The 13,962-nt window shown below is 36.4% G+C and overlaps 1 protein-coding gene across 1 annotated transcript in view; it reads left to right on the forward strand.

Moving 5' to 3' along the window:
* Positions 1–496: 496 nt before the first annotated feature.
* The window catches only part of LOC129760719 (tyrosine-protein phosphatase 99A-like), a 352,268-nt gene continuing 338,802 nt past the window's right edge, over positions 497–13,962 (forward strand). Inside the window, exon 1 of the mRNA XM_055758409.1 lies at positions 497–635. The gene's annotated coding sequence lies outside the window, so the exon portion shown is untranslated. The remainder of the gene's footprint in view (positions 636–13,962) is intronic.

The raw sequence follows: 13,962 nt of genomic DNA on the forward strand, positions 1-13,962 counted from the left end.
TCCGTTTTGCGCTGAGAACGGACGATTGTTGGGATGAGCCTACACGATTGCGAGGGTGTTCGTCGAGACAAAAACGGAAATGAGTTCCGGTCTCACGTGGTCTGCGCCACGCCACTCACCTCGAGGGGCCCACCGATGGCAGTTCGGAGAAATCTCTTTGTTCTCCAGCTCGGAGTGGAAGGTTCGTTTCAAAACAAACCGGTGCTCATGCGGGAGCTCCCGAAAGGATCGCTCATCCGGCACTCAGCCGAACGCATGCGCTTTTCCGATTCGAGCAGCTGCTGGAGAATGGGTTCCTTTCGAAACGGCCGGAGAGCGTTTGGCTCTTTCCGTTTCCGCTCGGAAAGAGTGAGAGCAAGATTAAAAAGAGAAAGAGGGAGAAAGTTAAGGAAGCGCATTCGGGTCGAGAGATTTTTCGGGCTGCCCTGGACCAGGACAGAACCGTCGGATTAGGACTAATTACGTACCAGGAAACGAAGTCGAACTTCAGTTCCGCGTTATCCTCGCTCGCGTTCGGCTCGGCCACGGAGAGTTTGTCGGAAAGTGCGGTTAGGCTTGGTTTGTCAGCGTTCGGATTCGCGCGGGTGAGACCTGTTTTTTCGCTTTCTTCCAAGGGATTTCCTCGGCGGAAGGAGGTAAGCACATCCTTCACCGGGAAGTTTTTTTTTTAGTGGTGTGGGTGGGAAAATTGGAAAACTCGTGGGAGAATTTTGTGCTCCAGTTTCGGTTCGGCTGTTGTTTTGTGTTGATATTTCTCGGTAGGGAGGGAGCAGGAAAAAAGTGACAGCTCGTGAAAACGTCAGTTTAGGTGCGTGCTTAATACCAACTGTGCTCAAAATACAATTTTCCGCCCTTTAATCCGCGATTTTTCGTGCGAAGGAGAAACTGTGCGATGGGAAACTTTTGCTGAAGTTCTGCAGCTACCTTGACAGACAGCGGAAATTGGGAAAATAATCACTCGGGAAGCAGCTAAATTAGATGTAAACAATAGAAAACCATAGAGGCAGTGAGTGGAAACATAAACAAATACACAACACACCCACACTACTGCTTAACGCATTTTTGAGCTTGGGGTAGACAGTGACTGTCTGGCAGTGGGGGCCGAAAACCTGGCGGCTGACAGCAGTTGTCAACAAGGCAAAAATAGGCGGCAGTGTTCAAAACATAGATCGCGAATGTAATCAATCCTGCAACGGATTATTGGTGTCCGGAAAAGGGCGATGAACCAAATGCCTGTTTGTTGTTATCAAACAATTGTCCGAAGCGAGGAAGAGAGCTGAGAAGGGGGGAATGTCATCTTCCGGTTGTATTCGTTGAATGCTGTGAGTGTGAGTGCAACGAGTGTTATCGTGTTACTTTAAATCAACCGGTACCAAAAAGGCTCCAGGGATAAAAAACAAACGGGAACAAATGAGGAAGAGAACTAAAAACTTGACGATGAAGCTCTCATCCTGTGTTACGTGATTTTGGGGAAAATCCATTATCCTTCGAGCCGTATGAATTTAAAAATTGACTGGCAAAAAAATTACAGAATATTGAAAATTTTACTGAAATTTTTATAAACACTAACCTATTTAAACCTTTTTCAAAATTCAGATATCAAAAACCTATTATTATGATTTTTAAGATAAGTTAACCACCGTTAATTAATTTTGTAAATTTATTTTTCGGCATATCGGTGAAAAGTAGTTATGAAATTGATAAAGATGGATAGAGAAGTGAGAAGAAAATTTACAGATGTTGAAAAGAGCGAAAGAGCATTTTTGCGAGGAAACTTATTAACGTACACCATACTTTACCCTGCAACATTTCATTATTTAGGAGAAGTAGTACCGGGATAGAGGTGGCACTACCTTAACCTATACAATGAAATCTGGTTGGTCCGAAGTCTACATGTGGTGGACACGTATACTCCGGAGTATACGTGCCCGTCCGGAGTATACGTGTCCACCACATGTAGACTTCGGACCAACCAGATTTCATTGTATAGGTTAAGGTAGTGCCACCTCTATCCCGGTACTACTTCTCCTAAATAATGAAATGTTGCAGGGTAAAGTATGGTGTACGTTAATAAGTTTCCTCGCAAAAATGCTCTTTCGCTCTTTTCAACATCTGTAAATTTTCTTCTCACTTCTCTATCCATCTTTATCAATTTCATAACTACTTTTCACCGATATGCCGAAAAATAAATTTACAAAATTAATTAACGGTGGTTAACTTATCTTAAAAATCATAATAATAGGCTTTAAAAATCAAATCAAATCAATGGTTCAAAATAATTCGGGCTTAGCCAAATTGGACCGTTGACCCTAATGATTAGCACTCATACAGTGCATTCATGCCGTGATAACGAAATATCAACACGGCTAGCGCATCGATAGAACCATTGCGCGCAATAGGGAAGCTTTCTGGAGCTTAACGTACGCCATATTTTGCCCGTCCGGAGTATACGTGTCCACCACATGTAGACTTCGGACCAACCAGATTTCATTGTATAGGTTAAGGTAGTGCCACCTCTATCCCGGTACTACTTCTCCTAAATAATGAAATGTTGCAGGGTAAAGTATGGTGTACGTTAATAAGTTTCCTCGCAAAAATGCTCTTTCGCTCTTTTCAACATCTGTAAATTTTCTTCTCACTTCTCTATCCATCTTTATCAATTTCATAACTACTTTTCACCGATATGCCGAAAAATAAATTTACAAAATTAATTAACGGTGGTTAACTTATCTTAAAAATCATAATAATAGGCTTTAAAAATCAAATCAAATCAATGGTTCAAAATAATTCGGGCTTAGCCAAATTGGACCGTTGACCCTAATGATTAGCACTCATACAGTGCATTCATGCCGTGATAACGAAATATCAACACGGCTAGCGCATCGATAGAACCATTGCGCGCAATAGGGAAGCTTTCTGGAGCTTAACGTACGCCATATTTTGCCCGTCCGGAGTATACGTGTCCACCACATGTAGACTTCGGACCAACCAGATTTCATTGTATAGGTTAAGGTAGTGCCACCTCTATCCCGGTACTACTTCTCCTAAATAATGAAATGTTGCAGGGTAAAGTATGGTGTACGTTAATAAGTTTCCTCGCAAAAATGCTCTTTCGCTCTTTTCAACATCTGTAAATTTTCTTCTCACTTCTCTATCCATCTTTATCAATTTCATAACTACTTTTCACCGATATGCCGAAAAATAAATTTACAAAGATATCAAAAACCAGAAACAGATTTGAGAGTAGCAACCCAAATGGTCGTTGGGAATATCGAAATCGGACCATATTAAATTTGTTAATTGGCCCAAAAAACTGATCTGTGGGAAATTTCAGACCAATCGGACTTTATTTAGGGGGGGGGGGGGGGGAGGGGGTGTCATATGAAATCTTGAAAATCGGAATCCTAGTTTCGATGCCAAATGACTTAAAAATGCAAACATTTTGGTCATTTTTGGAATTTCAATCATTTGAGCCATTTTTACTTAATACTAGCTGACCCTGTGTGCTTTGGTACACCTTTTCTTAATTGATTACATTTGTTATAATTTTTACTATTAATTTAATTCAAATTTATTTGTATCATGTTTTATAAAAACTCGAAATCTTTACAATCCACAGTCAGTGTCTCCAGTTCTGTGTCTCCAGTTTGTTCTTCTTTTTTTGTTGGTGATGTCTTCGACAATGTTGTTAATCTGGTCAAAATACATAAAGCTTAGTTCTTTTAGAAATGGGACACTTTCTTTTGCTAATATCTCGTTTACTAGTAATCGGAAACTCACAATTTTGACAGCATTTGATTGCTTGTAGAAAGTACTATCAGGGCTATTTTTTCCAAAATTGAAAATCTACGCGTTTTTGAGATATTTACGATGCAAGAGAAAAAGACAAAAATGAATTTGCACAGTTTCCTTCAAAATTCATCATTATCGAATTGATAGCTGAATAAACCGTTGATTATTCACAGAATTACTGTATCTGATTGATAGAAAAGTATGCAAACACTGTCAAAAAGTCCAAAAAGTTCAAATCAAGCATTGGAGTGAGGCTCACGATCGGCAACTACGGTTAAGGGTCATCAGGGAAGTCAAGTCTCATACCAACATTTTTAATTTTGAATAAGCGAAAAACTAAGGGTAGATCGGTGAAATTTCCGAAATTTTTTTTTCTCCGATAAGCTGAAAGTGTTGTCTAGTAATAAATCATTAAAACCTTACCCCAAACAACCATTTTTTGTTAGTTCCAGAGCTCGTAAGCTGTATAACCGGTACCGAGGCTATGGGACAGATGATTTGTGATAAACGACTAAATTTATGAAATACCCTATTTCTAACAAATTCCAGCGTTTGAATCATATACCATGTCTGCTCGTAGCAAGGTCCCAAGTATATTAAAATATGTATTTGCTGGTTATTTTGTATAAAATATAATGATTTGCATAAAATTGCGCTCCTGTGGGAAAAAACAACCATTTTCAAAACGAAATCTTAAGTTTTCGCTGTTTTTAAAAGCCTAAAAAGAGTAATCTTGTATGTACCCTTCGCAACCTATGATCTATACTAACCGATTATACTTCAAGTTCAACCTAATGATGGTTTTACTTCGATATTGTCAGATTTTGCCAGCAGGAATTCCATTAAAAACGCTCAAAAAAGTGTCTCAAAAATAATCAAATTTGTTAATTTGCGAACAGCTGTATCCACCAAATTACTCTCAGTTTCTTCTAAAAGAGAAGTATTGGACCAAAAAGTAGCAAAAATTGAAGGAAAAGGATGTAGCCACCTAAAATACAGATTTAACGAAGTAAAAGTTTTAAAAACTGATCAATATCATAACTGAAAAAAGTGTGCGCCGGCCGATGGAAGGTACCAGGAATAAAGTAAACATAATTCGTACAAAAAACGATAAATATTTTTTTTCAATTTTTTTCATGAATTATCATAAGATTACCTTCATTTCCTTCATAGAAAGTATTTAGATCAAACGAATGGTTTTTGAGATACACGTATTTGTAACTGTCCCATTTCTAAAAGAACTAAGCTTTACATTTATCAAATATGCCCATGTCCTGTTACACCACTCTCAGGAAATACAGTCAAAGTTAAAAAATACCTTTAAAATAACAGTGAAGGTGTGTGTGTGTAAAATGTTGCTCCTATTTTGATTTTTGAATTCACTCTTCAGTTGTCAAAATGCCGTCCAAGGAAGAAGAGCAGCGTATCAAAATTTTGCTTGCGCATCGTGACAATCCAAGCTACTCGCACGCAAAGCTGGAAAAATCGCTAAAAGTTGCCAAATCAACCGTTACAAATGTAATTAAAGTGTTTGGGAAACGTATGTCGACAGCCAGGAAGTCTGGATCGGGGGGAAATCAAAATCCGGAAGCCGCTGAGACGACAAAGAGAGTTGCCGGTAGTTTCAAGCGAAACCCTAACCTCTCTCTCCGAGATGCCGCAAATAAGCTGGGTATATCCTCTACAACCGTGCATCGAGCCAAAAAACGAGCCGGACTATCGACTTACAAGAAGGTAGTGACTCCAAATCGCGATGATAAACAAAATACGACGGCCAAAGCGCGATCCCGGAGGCTGTACACGACGATGCTGACGAAGTTTGACTGCGTGGTAATTGACGACGAAACTTACGTCAAAGCCGACTACAAGCAGGTTCCGGGACAGGAGTTTTATACGGCAAAAGGAAGGGGAAAGGTAGCAGATATTTTCAAGCACATGAAACTGCCACAGTTCGCGAAGAAATATCTGGTTTGGCAAGCCATCTGTACCTGTGGCTTGGAAAGCAGCATTTTCATAGCATCCGGGACTGTCAACCAAGAAATTTACGTGAAAGAGTGTTTGAATAAACGTCTGCTGTCTTTCCTGAAGAAACACGGTTGTTTCATCTTGCCGTTACGGTAAAAAGGCCATGGAGTGGTACGCCGCCAACAACGTGCAGGTGGTTCCCAAGGACAAGAACCCTCCCAACACGCTAGAGCTCCGCCCAATTGAGAAATACTGGGCTATTGTCAAGCGGAACCTAAAGAAGACCAAAAAAACTGCTAAGCACGAGCAGCAGTTCAAGGCAAACTGGCTTTCTGCTGTGAAGAAGGTGGACAAGGTGGTTGTACAAAATCTGATGGCAGGGGTTAAGCGTAAGGCCCGGCAATTCGGATTTGGAAAAGCGGAAGCCTAACTGAATATTTTTCCTGAATTTTATACCAATTAAACTTGGAAATGATTTAATATCAAAACAAAGTTATTAATCAATAACTGTCCTGGAAACTTTGGTACATAGAATTCATTGTTAACTGCAGGTTTTCAGCAATATGAAGCCCTTGGAGTCAAAAGGGTATAAGTGCATAGAAGCTTATTTCGATAAAATACGCTTTTAAGTTGTTGTGTTAGGCAATTTTCCATAAGTTCTTAGAAATTTTGTATCTTTCGATCGAAATAGTATGTCAATGAAATTGTAAAAATCTGAAATATCACAAAATATAGCTTGGATTTTGAAAAATCGTTTGACATTATTGAATAAAAATCAACCATATTTACACTTATAATACCTCCAACCCCTTTGGCTCAGAGGGCCTCATACAAATTTGAAGGGCTTTAGAATTAATTCTTATTACATCATAAATAAAGTCAAAAGCTTATCGTTTTCCAACGATCCCGGTGATCATTTTTTTAATATTTTCTAAAAAATGGCCCAGAGGGGAGGGGGGGATGCGTTGAGCTCAAAAATTTTGCTAAAGAAGACGGTGAGTAAGTTTGAAAACCACTGTTCTAGAATTATAAATCTAGAATTATAAAAATAAATCTAAAAGTTTTTCAAAAGTCTTTCATACATTTTTGCTTCTTAAATTCCACTCTAGATGATAGTTGTTTTAAGCTAGTGACGATTCGCTTCACTCATGTCATGTCTTTTCATCAGCATGAATTTCTTGACTTTACTTTTCTCAATTCAAGTTTAAAAAATCAGCTTGAATTATAAATACCGCGATAATTTATTCGAATTTCTATCAGTGCGTCCTTTAAAACATGCAAGGCTATTTTGAGTCTCTACCCTGCTGTATGGATAAAAAAATTCGTTTAGATTTTTTATCGATAAAAACATTTTTTTTTAACTCTTACTAACAAACTTATACAAAAAAAAAAGCAAAATAGTTTTTTCCAGTATTATTTGATAAGTTTAAGAAATGAGAAATTTTTTTAACACTCTCTTTTTTTAAGGTTTTATGGCCGGAACAAATATGAAATCCCTTTTTTGTTTGTCACTCTGAGTTGACGCATCACGAGGGGGAGGATAGAAAAAAATAATCCAAATTTTCAATGAATTAGAACACGTTGCAAAAAAGTTTGCATACAATATATTTATATACAAGAATGGGCGGAGAAGGGAGAGGGGTTTGACAAAAGAATAATTCGATATTTTTAAGGCCTTAACAGCAATTTGTATTTTTGGTGCATTCAAATCGTTTGAGATGGTTTAAAGTACTGAATATAGCTAAAAAATGTAAAAAAGATCAAAACAATGTATATGTGGGCTGGTTAGACAAATTATTTATGAGATGTTTTTAGGTCTAATTTGTTTTCTCAAAATGCATCCTCACAAAGACGATAAAATGCTTTCCATAATAAAAAGAAAGATCATATTTGTTTTTCAAAACAAAATTTTAAATTTTTCCATACAAACCTAAAACTTATGATGTTCAAACGATGAGTTTTCAACCAAACGAAATGTTTTAGACTACAGGTCCTTAGTAATAAAAAAAAGACTGAAAATTGATTCACTCTGATGCATGCCTTACAGTACAATTTTTTGTTGTTGCCAGGAGCCCATAAATCCTCATAAAAAGTTGTTTTCAAATTAACAAATTGCTCATTCAATCGAGTGGTTTGACATTTGTTAAGTCCCTATTGATGACATTTTTGACTTGATGTGGTCACATATTTTACCCTAATTTTATTTGAAAGTAACTATTTTCCCCTACTTTTTTACCTCATGATTGCTTCTAGCCCTGTTTTTGGATCTTACAGGTTGTAGATGGGATAGATGGGATGTTGGCGTTGAGGACCAAAAATATGTAATAAGTGAGCGATATATGAATAGTATCACTTATGTTTTCCAACAAAAATTAAGATTATTTCAAAAATTTACTGTAAAAAAGTGAATGATAATGGTTCTACAAAGTTTTTGCATAGATAACTTTTGTGATTTCTTCTGATTTTTAAAATTTTATCAAAATATCTTCAGATCCAAAAAAAAATAAGAACTTTCAAAAAAACATAAGGAAAACTACCCAACACAACATCTTAAATGTGTGTTTCCTAAAAATCAGCAACCCCTTTGGCTCAAAGGTCCACATATGTAAATATTTGCAGCGGTCTGATACATAAACATTTTATCTAAAATCGATTTAATGTATAATATTCAACAACCTGGATGTGTTTCAATGATTTCAGTGCTTCAGCGTCTAGTTCCATTGACATGTTCCGTGATAATTTTTTAATTGCATTTTTATTATTGACATTAATGCAGGCACCTTCATCAGCTGTTTAAAGTTTTGTGATTACCATCATGAAAGACAAATCCACAATTATTAGGCCTTCCTGCGACAAAATAATCTGATGCGCCAAAAAAAATCAATCTTGTAATGCTTGGACACCCACCAGGGTGCGAACGTGGTCATTTACATAATTTCCAACACCCATACGTTCGAAAGCTCAAAAATGCATTGGATTTCCTCTGCTCGGAGACCAAAACCGGTAGAAATACTCCGTCTCGACGTCAGGAAGGGTGCAGAAAAAAAGAGTTAACGATCCACAATTACATAAAGTACTGATTCTGCCTGCACTCTGCTCGACCATTTGGGAAAATCATCGACGGAAAAAGGAAGGTTCAGCTGGAAGTGTCTGGTTGGAGAATCCGGGGTCAATCCGTTCCGATTGAACGAGGTTGTTGTGTGGGTATATATATTTTTTTTTATGTTGCCAGAAGAAGAATAATCCCCGGACTGGATTGACTGATGATGGCGTAAGCACCATTCCCGATTCAGCCCCTTCCCATTCGTTAAAAAAGGGGGAAAACTGGAAAATGGGTGGAGCCCTGGGACATCGGGAATGGGGAAACATCGAATCTTACAGACCGGAGCGGTTTAAAATTGACCCAGAATTGAGCATGGCAAGTGTTGTTAAAGTCGAGGGAAAAAGAAAACGGATAATATAAGATTGTATTTACCGACCGATGATGGTGAAATACTCTTGATGTTGTTGGAAAAATGTAATCAACAGAATTAAATGATTGTTTTTTTTTAACGAGCCACCCTTACGATTGCAAGTTAACATAATCGTAACTGATCAAACGAAGGATTTTAATGGATTTACCGATTGCGGGACTGGTGGAGCGATCGGCTTCTTGCTGTTAATGTTGGACTGTCTGTTTGACTTAAGGTCGCAAGCAACACACAAACATCAGATTGGTTTTCCTAATTTTTAAATGTTTTATTTGATGACTTCAATAACATCTTTTTGAATACTTATCTTTGATAAAAAAATCAATATATATACTGACTGAAATTAATTCTACTTATATTTTTTCTTAAAGTTTATTGACACCTATTTTTCCCCTTCAATTTCCCAAATTTCCTTTGATTTTTAAGTCAATTTTTTTTCGAGACAAAACCATATATTGACGTTTCATACAATTTTAAGCCATTTGATACGAATATAAAAACTTCGATTTTTCCGCATTCTCTGCGGTTCGTTCTTTGGTGATTTTGAAGGGGCAAAAAACCGCAACTTTGAATTATATTTTGAAAATAACGTTCTAGTTTTGTATCATCTGTCCATTTTGATAACAACAAAAGATTTATGTCTGGTTATCATTCGTTGATACTATATTCGTAGATCGTACATTCTGTTATTCATTCGAATGCAAAATCCTAACGTAAAACTAGTGATCTGAAAAATCACTTTTCAGTGAAAAATCGCTTTGAACGCATCAATTTAAAATCTTTAGAGATGCTAGGCCAAGAAGGGATCGTTAGAATCTGATAACGCTTTTTCTAATTCTTTAAATTAAGCTCTACAGATATCAAAACTATCCCGCTTTTCTAAGCAAAGAGGAAATCGCTTGAGTTGAACACTCGGGAGATCTTGGTGTGATTGTTGATCAACACAAATCATATCGTCAATATTGTTTCCAGATATTTCAAACAATGATAATTGAAATTTAAAATTACCTAATCCCTGTGGTACATATGTACCAGTTAATAGGAAGGAATAATAAGAATTAATGATTTAGAAACCCGATTAAAATGATACCAGTTTCGGCTCATATCTGCTGAATTGTTCGGTATTTTAAGCTAAATATGGTTTGTATGTAGCCTAATACTTCAAGCTTTTCCTTGGATAACTTTACGTACATAAATTAAGCTCTGTATTAGAAAATATTTAGAGAAAACGTTCGAAATCACTAATCGAATTCCTCCAAAAAAAGAGGTTTTCGCGATGCACCTGGAAAGAGTTTCTCTATAACGGACATCTCTTTGGTTGAACATGCAGGGTGTGACCAAGAAAGGGCTTCTTGTAACAGTTGAACAAAATTATATTAGTGAAAGTGTAAGACGGAGTGTTCCAGCAAGATGGCCAGCAAACAGTCGGTTTCTAGCGATTCGGGTCCCAGCCATCCTGGTTCCAGCCAGCCGATGAAATCGATGGCATCCCGCAAGCTGTTCGAGAGGGAGCTTTTCGGAGATACCGACGACCGCGACATGGACATTGAAGACGGCCCTGGTTACGACAATCCCGTTTCTGATTTGACAAAAAAACAGCTGGTTATTACAATTGCAATTTATTTCGACCCTACTTTAAAGAAGAAAATCAACTACACAAGAAAACAGCATTTCGTTGGTATAAAAAATATCGCATTTGAGAAGATTGTGTCGTTCTGAATATAAATCGTTCATCATTATTTGTCACCTATGGTTTTGGTCCTATGCAAGGCCGTGCGAACGAGGGGGCGGGGGGTGGAGTTTTAGGGGTTTACTCCCCCCATGACGATTTTCCAAATAAAATGAAATGAAACAACCATAACCCAGAAAGGTGTTTGAAAGTAGATGTTACAAAATTAGCAGAAAATTTCCTCGCCTCCGGCGGAGTTTTATCGCTTATAACTCTACAGTTGGCTTTTCATTATATACAGTGAGCGAAATAAGAATAGCACCACTATGTGTTTTGCTTGTTTAAATATGAATGATGGAAAATATCGAAAATTTTCTTCCACAGTTTGTTCTGAATTGCTTAACGGATAAATCAAGCATAAGTTTACTTTTTTTGGACGTAGCAATTCTCGTTGAGGACCAAAAATGTGGAAAAAGGGGTGCGAAATATGAATTGCACCACTTGAGTTTTTCAACAAAAACAAGATTATTTTTAAAAATTTACTGTGTGAAATTGAATAATAATGCTTCTACGAATTATTTGAATAGATAACTGCATTTTAAGGAGTTTTCCCGAATTCCAAAGGTTTTCAAAGGTTTTAAAAGGGGTTTTTAAGAGATGCTCCTCTAGCGTTAAGGAATTTGATATTTGAGCTGTAATTCTTTACCAAACTATTTCCTTTCTTCATTAAAATAATGTGAAATGATGAAACAAACATTCGGGGTTAATTTTAAATCAGAAAAAATATGTTGGAAATCAAAATCTTTGATTTTGTACAGTAAACCACACGTTTTCCAGTTTCAAGTCGTAGATGGCAGCACTATCTTGCAGTTAAAACCAAATTTAGTCTCAATATTGATTCTACATGTTTATTTAGGCCCATATTCATCATTTTGAGGTATTTTCGCATCCCATTTTTGTTGAAGTTCACGCTGCAGAAAGCTTTTCCGGATTTGCAAAAGAATCACCTGCACAAAAATGTACAACCGCCAAAATTCCTGCTCATCTCAACTTCCGATTCAATTGCAAATCATACCAATAATACTGCTAGCCGTCTGTTCCATCAAACTGCATCCCAAAGTATAACTTAATTCTGATAATCTAGTCCAAAAAATTCACTTTTAGTGACCTTAATGCAATTCTTTTTTTTTTTTTAAATTTAGTGATCTTAGAATTTCCAAAGCGTTTACACGGTACATGTATTTATTTCTTGACCAAAATCGTCCAGCACTCCCTAGTTAATCAAGGATATTCGAAGATGGGTATGAATTTGGTTAAATGGCAAGATAGTGCTGCCATCTACGACTTAAAACTAGAGAAATAGTGATTGACTATTAAAAAAGCATTAGTGTTATTGAATTCCAACCTGCTTTTTGGATTTAAACTCAGCCTCAAATCTATGTTTCATCATTTTGCATCAAACTTATGAATGTTAATGAAGAAATCAAGCATCTTGATAAAGTTTTATTGCACAAATATCAAATTCCTTAACGCTAGTGGAGCATCTCTTAAAACCCCCTTTTAATACCTTTGAAAACCTTTGGAATTCTGGAAAACTCCTTAAAATGCAGTTATCTATTCAAATAATTCGTAGAAGCGTTATTTTTCACATTTACTCAGTATATTTTTAAAAATAATCTTGTTTTTGTTGAAAAACTCAAGTGGTGCAATTCTTATTTCGCACCCTTTTTTCACATGTTCGGTCCTCAACGCCAATTGCTACGTCCAAAAAACGTAAACTTATGCTTGATTTATCTGTTAAGCAATTCAGAACAAACTTTATTTATTTCTGAAGTTGAAGTTGAAGTTGAAAGAAAATTTTCGTAATTTTCAATCATTCATATTTTTACAAGCTAAACACATAGTGGTGCTTTTCTTATTTCGCTCACTGTATAAATAGAGGAAATGATAAAATAGTCAAATTTTTCTGACTGGTTCGTCTAGCTGACTTATAAATATTCCTGACTTCATTTCTACTAGGTAAAAAAATCGCTGGTCAAATTGTGCGCAAAATATTTGGGCTGCTTGTGGGGAGATATTTTGAAAAAAAAATCTAAATGGACAGTAAATCGAACTCTTAAGCGGTCACCTGGCAGGATTTCAACCAGAAACTTTTCGTTGACTAGTCTTGCCTGTATCTCCCTGAGATAAACAAGAAGAAAAAAAAATGTAAAATTAAATGTCTAGTACTTGAAGAGGCGAACGATCTGTGGAAACTGCAAATTACTCAGTCTTTCATAACGATTGACACGATGAATGGCTAAAAATACAAAGAATACTGCCTTCAAATGCGCCGCTTTCTATGCAAAGCACCTCAATAGGTTCCACAAAGCTTATACACTGTTTAAGTTAGATCTGGAATCGTGCCATTATGCAAAACCGGTGGTTGAGTGACAAAAGGTCAAATAGAAAACAGAAATCGTAATCAAAAATAGGCTTGATTTGAAAAAGGTAGTTCATAGTATGCATTCCAGATAGCGCATGTGTTGCCCAAAAATTTAAGTCAAAAATATTTCTTCATTAGACGCTATCTCAAAAACCACTTGACAGATTATCACATCAACTTTCTACGCATACACGTTACATTACTAGGTAGCTTCACTGAAAATTTCATCAATTCAATTCATGCATGCATTCAAAACACGGTGTCCCTGGGAGAAAACTTTATTTTTTGAAAATTATTAATTTTTTGCACCATTCGAAAACTGGGACTTTCCCCTTTCATTTGAGCCCAAATTTGAAATAATTCACCGGAGGGTCTAGAACATTTTTTTTTTTTTTAGGATTTTTAAAACTGGTTTTTTTTTTAAACAAATCATACTAATCACTGTGAAAACGCTCTTCTTACCTTTAGCTTAAATCCAATATCATATGTCAATAACATGATTTAATAGGAAGTTTCTATTTTGGCTACAATTTTGTAGAAGACCTCAAAGTGATTCAAATTGAGAAAAAAGAGTTAGGATATCACAAACAGAGTGATTATGATTTAATTTGAAAAATCTAATAAAACTTCTCATCACTGAT

This window comes from Uranotaenia lowii, chromosome 1, assembly GCF_029784155.1.
Source record: "Uranotaenia lowii strain MFRU-FL chromosome 1, ASM2978415v1, whole genome shotgun sequence".
NCBI lineage: Eukaryota > Metazoa > Arthropoda > Insecta > Diptera > Culicidae > Uranotaenia > Uranotaenia lowii.